General features: G+C 37.2%; 1 long non-coding RNA gene across 1 annotated transcript in view; it reads right to left on the bottom strand.

The window, feature by feature from the left end:
* LOC135321871 (uncharacterized) overlaps positions 1–11,515 on the bottom strand; it is a 44,247-nt gene extending 32,732 nt beyond the window's left edge. The window contains exons 1-2 of the long non-coding RNA XR_010382055.1: positions 11,264–11,515; positions 10,862–10,896 (exon numbers count right to left, since the gene is read on the bottom strand). This is a non-coding gene — a long non-coding RNA (uncharacterized LOC135321871). The remainder of the gene's footprint in view (positions 1–10,861; positions 10,897–11,263) is intronic.
* Between the last annotated feature and the right edge of the window lie 742 nt (positions 11,516–12,257).

The raw sequence follows: 12,257 nt of genomic DNA, 5'->3' as shown, positions 1-12,257 counted from the left end.
TATTCTTAAAAAGCTACTTATAGAAATTGAGCTTTAGCAAACTGAATCTCTCTTATGAAGGGAGGCTCAAAAAATGTAGTGTAATTGTAATAATTTAAAGCTGAGTTCTCTAATAATGCTAACAATTACCATATAGACATACCCTGGATAGATCTTCTCACATCAACCCAGGCAAAAGGTAAAAGTTTCGGGGAAGAATTGTGAACATCCTTCCCAAGTCCTGACTCTGTTATACCAGTTTCTACATTACACTGTTCCCACTTAGCAGTTAACAAGTCAATTCTTAAGCCTACCACATTCTTAAAAGTGTATCTCGGAGTGTAAGATTCATGATGAGAATTACATTCAGTTTGGTGTGAAAAGTACGTATGTGTGTGGATGTAAATGAATAAAAGTGGTATGTGAGGCAGACACATTCCAAGGCCCTAAGAATTCAGCACTTTTTGCTCCCAGTCTGTATTGTTAAAGTGCAGCAGCAGTCCCTGCCTTCTTCCTGGGTCACCACCACTTCTACTGAACTTTTTCCCCCAGGTCACTAATAGCTCAGCCAAAACCAAAACTTGAATGTCAAGTGATCTGCAAATACACCAGTGACTTCTTGAGTAAATCCTGGTCCCTGTGAATGAGCCTCTCTAGGGGGTAAATTCGACAAGATATTTCAGGGAATAGCTTGCTTTGAGCCTCCTGGGAGAGATAAGAATTTGAAGGAATGAAAGAAAACCTTACTTTAGGACCTTAGTTGGAGAAAATACATCCACAACTTTGAAAACTGAAGCCAGAGTCCTTCAAAACCATTAGTCCTTCTTTACACTTATTTAATTTACCAAACTTTAACTTTTAGCATATTCAGGACTTTTCTGCTACACTAACCAAGCATTTAAATCAACCCTTCCTACTGCCAGCAAAAGTCAGCAGAAGAGGAAAGAATGTAGAAGTAAAATATAGCTTACCTATTTCTAGAGACTGGATGTATTGCTTGTAACAGTCGTGATGCATGCAGTTTGGGCGTGGACTAGAGACCGCCAACTAGAGACATCCCACCAACTAGAGACATACATTGACGTACTCCAGACATACAAAAAGTAATTATAAAGTGATTCACATCCCTTCATGTACTTTTCTTTGTTTACTGTGGTAAGAATATTTAGCATGAGATCTACCCTTCTAATCAATTTTCATTTGTACAAGACAGTACTGTTGACTATGGGTACAATGCTGTACAGCAGATCTCTAGAACTTACCCATCTTATATAAGTGAAACTTCATGACTGCTGATTGGTAATTCCTCATTTCCAGAAAATGTAAATCAAAACCACAGTGAGATTTCACCTCATGCCTGTCAGGATGCCTATCATCAAAAATAAACAGAAGACTGTAAGTGCTGGTGAAGATGTGGAAAAAATTGGGACCCTTACACACTGTTGGTGAAAATGGAAATTGGTACAGTCACTATGAAAAACAGTATGAGGTTTAAAAAAAGTTAAAAACAGAATTACCATATGATCCATCAATTCACTTCTGGGTATTTCCAAAAGAATTGAAATCACAGTCTTAAAGAGATACTAGCACACAGTGTTCACTGTGGCACTATTCACAATAGTCAAGACATGGAACCTAACATCCATCCATCGGCAGATGAATGGATAAAGAAAATGTGATTGATACGTGTGTGTCTATATACACACACACTGAATGTATACATATACTTTTAAAACACCCACTACAGTAACCTTTACTCTTCCCTCCTTAAAAAGTATCCATCCGTATAAAACTAAATAGCAAATTGTAACTCCAGGTACCAATGAGAAACAATACTGGGAAAGTAAACCACTTTTTTTTTCTTACTTGACCTCTATTGTCCTCCTCCCCTTGCCCTTTTCACAGACACTTCCATGAAGCATGAGCAAAGAAAAAAGATTGAGAAGTGCAACATCTCCTCTAAAATTCACTGGGAAATGGGAAAGAGGATTTCTGGAAATCTCACTTAATCATTTAACTAGTAGTGTCAAGGACTTAGAAGTCATTACCCAAATTTAGTGCTGACCTACCAAGAAAGATGCAGGAGTTTGAACTTTGGGAATACAAAAGAAACGGAGGATATGGGTTTCCTTCTTGCCCAAGTGCTGATAGTTGTTTAAAGAACACTATTGGATCATTTATTTTAATAGCTTTTTATTTCCTGTTTCAGTTTGTAATACCTATGGGAATGAGTGCTATCTAAAGACAAGTTCCTTTTGGTAAACATTTATCCACTTGGTCTTATTCTGATTGGAGTTGAAATAAACTGTTCTCTTTCCCTATTTTTATTCCCCATCATTTCAGATGGATGTCCCTACCTGACCTAAGGTTGTTAGTCACAAAATCCTTTCAGCACAATCACTGTCAGATCCTGGGTCATCTCACTTTCCTACTTGAGGAAAGAGCAAAAAATGAGAGCTCATCTTGCTTTCTCTGGCATGGAAAACAAATCTGTTTTAGGAAAAAGGAAAACTTTAACAAATAATTATACCATTTCCTCAAAAGTGTTAAAGTGTACCAATCAGTTTTCTGATAGCTCTCCCTTCCAATCAGCTTTGTTTTACCAGATCAGTTTCTACATCTGCAAAATGAAATTAATAATAGTACTGTCTTCAGAGCATTGTTGTGAGGATTCAGTAAGACAATGCTTACCAAGCAGAAGATCTAGGAAAGGTCATATTAACTCGGTATCTATGGATTCAAGCCAGACCATGGTACTAGAAAAGAAGAAATGCCATTGGAATATACATGTGTACACACACCCCCTTCAGACTAGTGGTATACTGTCTTGGAGATGCATAAAAAACAGTCTACAGTCTACAGCCACTGTTGACCCTAATGGGAAATAGTCGCTAAGGGGAAAATATTACTGCCAGGCATATTCTTAGAGCTGCTTAAAAAACACATACCCAGCAACATGTCCTGGCAGATATAAAGGCAAGAATGAGGGTAGGCTATTTCTAGACAAAACATACGAAATGTATGCAGAGAAGAAAAATCAAGAATATGCAGATTAATGCCTTCTTCCTGACAAAGCTGACATAATTTCTCGTATTCCCATTGTATCTCCGTTTTGTGTCATTTTTTTCTCTCACCTTTTGAGGGAATAAATCCCACAACCTGTTTATTTTTCCTTATTTCTACAAATTACCCAAGCCTGATGAGTTCTACAAATTACCCAAGCCTGATGAGAACACTAGGGAAGGATATCTGCATTTTACTGTATGAACCTCACTTCCCTGAACAAGCTGTTGGGGCTCAGGGCAGACCACCCCAAGCTTTGCCCAAGTGGCATATTGATTATTTTGAATTAAAGTTACTTAAGAAACAGCTGGTGCAAGAAGGGCACTTTGAACGTCGTCTGTCTCCCTGAAAGCAGGAAATAAATCTCCCATGTGAACGGCACCCTCCCAGTACCAGAAGCTAGAAAAGCAGTCCTTTACTAATTTACTACCCCAAACTCAAAATCTGTTTAGATTCTTCACTAACGAAGTACCCAAGCTTAAGTTTATCTTATCGACTCTTCATAGGTTTCTTGTTTCTCTGTCATAAAAATGTAAAAGCTGCCTGCTTTGGCCATTCTTGGGTCCTATTTCAGTGAGACCTCCATACATACAAATTACATTTGCTTTTTTTCTCCTGTTAATCTGTCCTGTGTCAATTTAGTTATTTTAACAATCAAAAGAACTAAAAAAGGGTAGGAGGGGGAAAAGTCTCTTTCCCCAACAAAGCCTTTTTCTGTATGTTTCTGTGAACACTTGAAATAATCCCATAGCATTTCCTAGCTCACCACCTGCTCGATGGAAAATCAGATTCAAGCCTTGGAATTGCACCAACTTTCTCCATAACTTACTTTCCTGATTCATAGAGAAAAAGAATCATTTTTTCCCCCGAAGAAACTAAGTCAACAGAACAAATACCCTGAAATTTATCAGAAAAGTTAAACAAAATTGAAATTTTTCCCCAAGGTGCTTATTACCATGGACTGGAAGGATTCTGGTCTTTAGGGTCTTATTCCTTCAGACCATCTGTCCTACTGTGGAAGAGCAGGGGCTCGTTCTGAGGCAGTCCCTAATAGAGCCATCCAGCATGTACCAGGGCAAGGAGGGCCACTATCCTCTCCTCCTGGTGGCAGCTGTTGTGATAGAAAGAGCATTGGATGAAGTCTATCCACACCATGCATTCAATTTATGAAACCTGTCTGCAAATGGAAACAAGAGTGCATGCCTACTTGAATGGACTGCTCTGAGGAAAAAGTGGCATGTGAATGTGCTCTGTAAATTATATGTGGGAAGATAAATGATAGATGGGGGAAATGTTCTAATTATTTTCAATTTATATCATTATCAGCACTGAGAACTCACTATGTGCCAAGTACTATGTTAAGCAGTATATGTATTTAACTCATTCAACATTCCCCCAAACCTCAAGAAACATGTCAGGATGCTTATGCTACAAATGGGAGCCCAGAAAGGTTATGTGACTTAATCTCACTTCAGGTTATTACATGGCAGTGTGGGGACTCACACTGAAATCTCTGACTCCAAAGTTTACATTCTACCAATAGTTCACCTCTTTTCTTTGCATTTATTCATCTTACATGTAACATATGGGGTAAGAAAAAACATTTGGCATAAAATCTTAGCTTTCAGAAAAGTTTTAGCCAATACTCCTACAGAATAATGGAGAGTGAGTTTCAGCTAGCAATATACCCTGCCTGCCCTGCTGAGATGGGAGCTCAGGACTAGGACTCACGAATGGACCAGTGTGTTGAGCCAAAAGGTAACATTTTATGTGGCCCCTTCTTGGGTTGTATCTCTATCCCTCTAATGCCCTTTCATTTCTCACTCTCAGAAGTGTGGGGTGAGAAAGAGATTAACTGCAGTGAGCCCATGCACCTGCCCCCTGACAGAATGTGTCTCATAAATGGTGTGCTAAGGATAGATGTTCCTATGAAAACTGAAACGAGAGGACATTCTCCCTCTGGAAAAGACTGAGAATAGGCATTACTCTTGTGTTGAGAGATGCTCAGACTAGTCAAAGGGCACTTCCTCTTCTTATCAGAGCCACATCCGTTGAAATGACAAGATCATCTCTCCCCTGTCCTAACACACCTGTTTAGGCATGTGTATGGATGCACGCATTCCAGACGTAAACATAATATATATGTGGACTCAGACACATGCATTCACACAGAGACTCAGGCATATATGCGTGTGCGCATGCACACATACACACCAAACTCTAGAGGGAAGAAATCAAGCTGTCTCTGAATCTGACAGACTGCTCCTCAGATTCTAGGTCCATTATACATTATCTGTAAAATGTAAATGTTTCTTTCCTCTCTGAGATTCAGTTTTCCACATGTATAAATTAGATATAATACTATCTCTTTAATGGGAGTGTTGTGCAGATTACGTTAAAGGAGACAGTGCATGTGGGTACAACTTAACACAGGGGAAAGTGAGCACCGAGGAAAGGCTTGGCAGAGCGTATACATTCCTAGAATCCAAATTAGGCAAGAGCCTTCTTGGTTATGACATACAATAGTATGTGTATAATCCTAAGAGGACAGAATTGTGAGAGCAGGAAGGATCTGAGGCCTTCTTTTGATTCTTCCAAGTTTTTATAGTGAAGGAAAGCGAAAAGGACAAATTAAGAGAAAGGAAAAAGATTATTTAGAAGATGCAATAAATGATTCAAAATCATTGATTTAACCAAGAGTACTTAAGGAAAAAAAGAAAAAAAGAAGGGGGCAGAGAGTGGAGAAAAAGCAATAAGCTAAAAAGCACAATGATCTGGAATCTGGTCCAGGCTCTACCGCTGACTGACCTGTGACCTTACTTAAGCCACAGTCCATCCCTGGACTCCATATTAAATAAAAATTCCAACACTAGATGAGATGCTTTGTAAGACCCCCCTTTTACACTGATAGTCTATGATCTTGGTTCTACTCCTATGAAAGAGTGTGGATAACTAATGTTTTATTAAATATGAACCAAAACAAGTAAGAAAATACAAGTCTAATAATAAATGTAAGTGAATACACACCATTATCAGGCAACTCTAACAATAAAACATGGAATAATTCCACCTAGCAAGAACAGTTGTCAAAACTCCATAGCTAATTATTAAAAAGATGGTTTGAAAGTGCCTAGAAGTTCATTTGTTCATTCATTCAGAGAGGGAAGGAGAAAAATTAGATGCGATTCTTAGGAGCTAGTATGAATTATACTCTAAAATGAAATGTTCTGTTTCTCTTTTTTTGCCACCTAATATTGTGTGACCATATGATTTTGAAATGCACCTAACAGGGAAGGAAGAAAAGCCAGGGAAGAAAATGAACTATGTATTCTTATACTAGCATTTCACAATAATATATTGCTGTTATAATTTTAGAAAATAGGACAAAAATTCATTACAGAAATTATTAGTTGTTGAGTCTCATGGTGACTCTTATTTATAAAATATGATTCTCCTTGGACGAACATCAGTGACATTTAAGGACATTATTCTATATATACACAGTTAATGGAAGCCCTCGACTGTTCAATGAGTCAACCTAGAGATTCATATCTAGAATTCTGCTAGAAATATTTTTACTTGGACCTCTCTAGTACAGCATTTTTTTTTTACAAATGTAGATAAATACATAAAATAATTATCTCATTTAGACAATAATATAAAACTGAGGTAAAATGCCATAGCTATTTAAAAACAATCAAGAAAAAAATTTTAGTCAGTAATCCCAATACCAGCATTTTAACCTAAGACAAAAATTAGGCAAACATCATTGGAATACAGAATACCCAAAATAGATTAGCATTTCATAGAATAGTTTTCATTATTTAATAAACCCTGTATGAGTAGTTCTACATAATTATTATACAACTATACAATGAAACATTTAATAATCACATGCAGAAGAACATATATTGATATCCTGCATGCTGATATTGTATTGTTAAGTGTGTGTGTGTGGTGGGGGGGTTACCTGCAGAAGAGTGTTGCAGTATAATAACATTTTTTAAAAGGCCAAATTATTTTTTAAACTTGCAAGAACGTATACTTAAAATTTAAGAGTAATTATGTTTGGAGAGTGAGATTATACCTAATATGTTCAACCATCTCCCTCTTTCAAATTTGTTTATGTGTGTTTATAAAGTTTCTAAGGACTACCAAACGTTTTCTCATGGTTTGGAAATAAAACCTTTATCACTGAATATTAATGATCTTATATATGGCTGAACTAATATAAAAGAGCAAAGATCATAGGGAAGAAAATTTTGTCTCAATAAGACAAGGAGCTTCCTAAGTATAAGAACATCCAACAATGGGTGAAGTATCTTATAAACCAGAGAGTTCCACACTGGAGACTAAATTACCATCATTAGAGGATGTAGTAGAAGATCCTCCATCAGGTGAGAGATTAACGCAGATGATGCTTCATGTTACAATTTTAATATTTCTCACTAGTAACTATAGGGACTCAGGAAAGAGATCCAAGCACTTCAGACACTGGTTAAGACAACCTACAGGTGGCTGGGAGTCTCACTCTCATTCAACTTTGACCATTAGGGGATGACTCAGAGTGTCAGAATGTGAAGACCTAGTCAAATTTTGCCAAGGCACACATTTAAAATGTGTATTTAAAGTGACTAGTATTAGATATTAAGTGAATCTGACTATTCAATAGGGATATCAGATTGTTTAAAATTTAGTTTGCTTATCTTCTGTTTATTATGTTCCTGAAATAAGAATGTGCTTTATCCTGGTGGTATTTTTGAACTTTGGGATTCTTAAAAATGTTGGTATCAGTTCATCAGAAAAATTAAATCCTAAGGACAAACGACAGGGAGAATGGACAGTGCTAGCCTCTACCAGCACAGTGAGACCCACCAGAAAAGGACCTTGGAAGCCTCTCTCTCTCCCTCCTTTCCGCAATTCATACAGTTATGTGCCTGTACTGTGTTATGTGCTGTGGACGATACTATGGAGAAACAATTATCCTTGTGTCAAGGAGATTTTTAAATTTTGGGGGAAAAGCACTCCATTTGCTCAAATAAAGCAGGTGCAGAAATAAGAGTTAATGATAATGCTTTAAAGTTTTCTGACACCTTGACCTATGTGGGTTAACCTGAAAGTGTTCAAGTGAAATTTTGTTTTGTAAGAATTCTTTGAATTATGTAGAACAGAGCTTTGTATGCCTATTTTGCAGATTAAATATTTCACCTTATTCCTGCTATTGATTGAATTGTGTCTCCCCAGAATTCATATTTTGAAGCCCTAACCCCACAATGCAATGGTATTTAAGATGGAGCCTTTGAAAAGCAATTAGGTTTAGAGAACGTCATGACAGTGAGGCATCCTTGATAGAATGATGTCCTTATAGGAAGATACACCAGAGAGCTTCTCTCTCTGTCTCTCTCTTTGCTGTGTGAGGACTCAGTGAAATGACTGTCTGTAAGCCAGGAAGAGAGCCTTCACCAGAACCTAACCATGCTGGCATCCTGATCTTAGACTTCTCAGCTTCCAGAAACTGTGAGAAATAAGTTTATGTTATTTAAACCACCCAGGCTATGGTACTTATTACGGCAGCCTGAGCAGGTCAGAAGATGTAGGAGAGAACAAGGCCAACCAATCACACCTCCTCCTAGCATTGATCAGGTTCCCTCTATTGGGAATTGATACATCAGTACTCCTTCCCTCTCCATTTGCACACGGAGAGCATGAAATATGACCAGACCGCATGCAGGTGGCATGTAGGAAATTATATTTCCTTTCCCATTGAAGCCAGAACTAGAAGTGCCAGAGCTGAAGGTAATTTCACACTCCAAAATTATCATTTGTCTTACAGGTAATGGAACAGAGGCCCAGAGAGCTCAAATAGCTTGCCTAAGGCCATGCTACGAGTTTTTGGCAGCTTTTTTTGTTGTCACCTTGAACTGGCATGGAGAGTCCAGAATCTGTCCTAGTCAGCCCTCCATCAGAGTCATATGCCTCGTCTCAAATGGATTTTAATTAATACTAAAATGAAAACGTTTAAGGGTGGAGGGAATTAGCTGAAACTACCTTGTTCTTTGCCCCCAAGTATAAAAACCCTTGACTGCTGGTGATAAGCTAGAGAAACACTGAAACAAAGACAATGTGATCCTGGAGAAAGCTTCTCTGCCATTTTTATGTCACCAGCTACTTCTTTTGGCAGCTCAATTTTATGATGCTAAATTCAGCATTCAAATTGTGAAAGTAAAATATACATCAACAAGGAAGATATGCTGGGGGTGAGGCTGTAGGATGAGATATACTATGGCCATAGGTGACAAGACTTCATTACTTATCTGCAGGAGACCATGGGGCTTTTTAAGGAAGAGATGACTGTGCTTCCAGTAATAAAACTGGGGCTTCAGGGAGAGGAGGAGGGTGAAGAGAAGGGACTAGATCACGAGAGGAGAAGGAGGTGGTAGGATCTGAGGTTCTGACTTCAGAAGGTTATCAATAAGGAAGGTGAGAAAACTCTGTTCTCAGTCAATGCAAAGTGTTAATCTTGTAATGCAACACACATGATAATAGGATAATTAGGATATTACTTTCTTGTGATGGTGTAGAAATTTGTAACATTTTACGCCAAAGGATTTCCACAGTAGTGATCCTATCTGATTCTGTCTTATCCTATCTTACTCTTATCATAACTCAGACTTCCAGAATCCCAGCTTCTGCCCTTCCACCTAGGTCAGTCCTGTATCCTTTTGAAAGAGAGGTCCAGCTCTGAAGGTTGCACCATGAGGTGGTTTCAAGGAGAGCAGCTTGCTCTGTATCATCAGCTTCAAAATCTCACAGGTTCCTCAAATATGATCTGGGTAGAGACCAACTGGGAACTAGTTTTGACCTTACTGAACTAGCTTCAGTTCAGTAAATACCTATGAGTACCCACTAAATAGAAGAAAGATTTGTATTTCTTTCAGTTTACTTTTTCAAAGAATCTCCTCCCTGTCTTTATACTACAAAGCTACAGTAATCAAAACAGTATGGTATTGGCACAAAAACAGACACATAGGTCAATGAAACAGGATAGAAAGTCCAGAAATAAACCCACACACTTATAGTCAATCTGTAACAAAGGAGGCAAGAATATACAATGGAGAAAAGACAGTCTATTCAACAAGTAGTGCTGGGAAAACTGGACAGCTACCTGTAAAAGACTGAAATTAGAACATTTTCTAACACCAAAGACAAAAATAAACTCAAAATGGATTAAAGACCTAAATTAAGACCAGCTACTATAAAACTACAGAAAATCAGAGGCATAACACTCTTTAACATAAATCACAGCAGTATTTTTTGAACCAGCTCCTAGAATAATAAACAAATGAGATCTAATTAAACTTAAAAGCTTTTGCACAGCTAAGGATACCATCAACAAAATGAAAAGACAATCCACAGAATGGGAGAAAATATTTGCAAATGATGTAACTGATAAATGACTAATTTCAAAAATATACAAATAGCTCATACAGCTTAATATCAAAACAACAAACAACTCAATAAAAAAGTGGACAGAAGACCTAAATAGACATCTCTCCAAATAAGACATCCAGATGGCCAACAAGCACATGAAAACATGCTCAACATCACCAATTGCATTTCTCTAACAAATTAAAGCCACAAGGAGATATCACCTCACACCAATCAGAATGGCCATCATTAAAAAGCCCACAAACAATAAATACTGGAGAGGGTGTGGAGAAAAGAAAACCCTCCTACACTGCTGGTAGTAATGCAGTTTGGTGTAGCCAGTATGGAGGACATTTTTTAAGATTCCTTAAAAAGATAAAAATAGACTTACCATATGATCCAGCAGTCCCACTCCTGGGCATATATCTGGAGGAAATACAATTCGAAAAGACACATGCACCCCAATATTCACAGCAGTAGTATTTACAATAGCCAGGACACAAACAATCCAAATGTCCATCAACAGATGACTGGATAAAGATTTGAGGGAGATACACAAACACACACACACACACACACACACTGGAATACTACCCAGCCATAAAAAAAAGAATGAAACAATGCCATTTGCAGCAACATGGATGGACCTGGAAATTGTCATTTTAAGTGAAGCCAGAAAGAGAAAGAAAAATACCATATGATATCACTTATATGTGGAATCTAAAAAAAAGGCCACAAATGAACTTATTTATAAATCAGAAACAGACTTACAGACAGAGAGAACAAAACTTACGGTTTCCAGGGGTGAAGAGCGTTGGAAGGGATAAATTGGGAATTCGAAATTTGCACCTCTTGGGGAATGATGGAAGTATTAGCAATCTTGATTGTGGTGGTGGTTTCATTGGTGTATACATCTATCAAAATTCATCAAATTGTACATGTGAAATATGTGTAGTTTACTGTACAGAAATCATACCACAATAAAGGTATTAAAAAAACAACAAAGAATCTAGCCCTGTAAATTAAGCTAGTTATTTTGCAGAATGCCCTTCAATAGCTAAATTTGTCTAGCTATCCTCATGACTAGATCCAGTTTATGCATTTTGGTAAGAATGCCAGAAGAGTGATGTTATATGCTTTCAATGCATCATATCAAGAAGGCACACTGATGTCATTTTTGTCCCAATATTAATTGTCACCTTTGATAACATGATTAAGGTGGTGTCCAGTTTCCTTTACTGAGGTCACTCTTTTTGTGATAATTAGGTAATTTGGGGAACATAATTTGAGATTTTGTATATATCCAGCAATGGTACAGAAGTCCTAAATGATATTTTCTAAATGATATATCTTGATGTAGATATGGGAATATTTTAAAAATTTTTCCATGTGATTATAATGGATAGCCAGTTTGCAAACTGCTATCCTAGATGTACTGACTTGGGAAAATGTCAGTGCAAGGAGAAGAACTGTATGCAGACTATGACTACATTAAAAAGAAAGAACAAAACATTTGCTAATCTAGTAATATGTATAAGCATAAAAAAAATAAACATGGAAAAATCTGAAATATGGGAATTTGATAAAGCTGGCTAGTAACGTGTAAAGAAGTGTTCAATACACTATTCCCTGTTGTTTCTTGTATGCCTGTAATAGCTCAAAATAGTATTTCAAATATTTTAAAATATATAAATACATAAAACCTTAACACAATATTCTCTACAGAAAAATGAAAAATAATCATTTGAAAATTTATACCCTTGTATATTGTTTCAATTTGTTTCAAA

The sequence above is a fragment of the Camelus dromedarius genome, chromosome 8 (assembly GCF_036321535.1).
Source record: "Camelus dromedarius isolate mCamDro1 chromosome 8, mCamDro1.pat, whole genome shotgun sequence".
NCBI classification, from domain to species: domain Eukaryota; kingdom Metazoa; phylum Chordata; class Mammalia; order Artiodactyla; family Camelidae; genus Camelus; species Camelus dromedarius.
The sequence above is the reverse complement of the archived record's forward strand: the minus strand, read 5'-3'. Positions and strand labels throughout refer to the sequence as shown.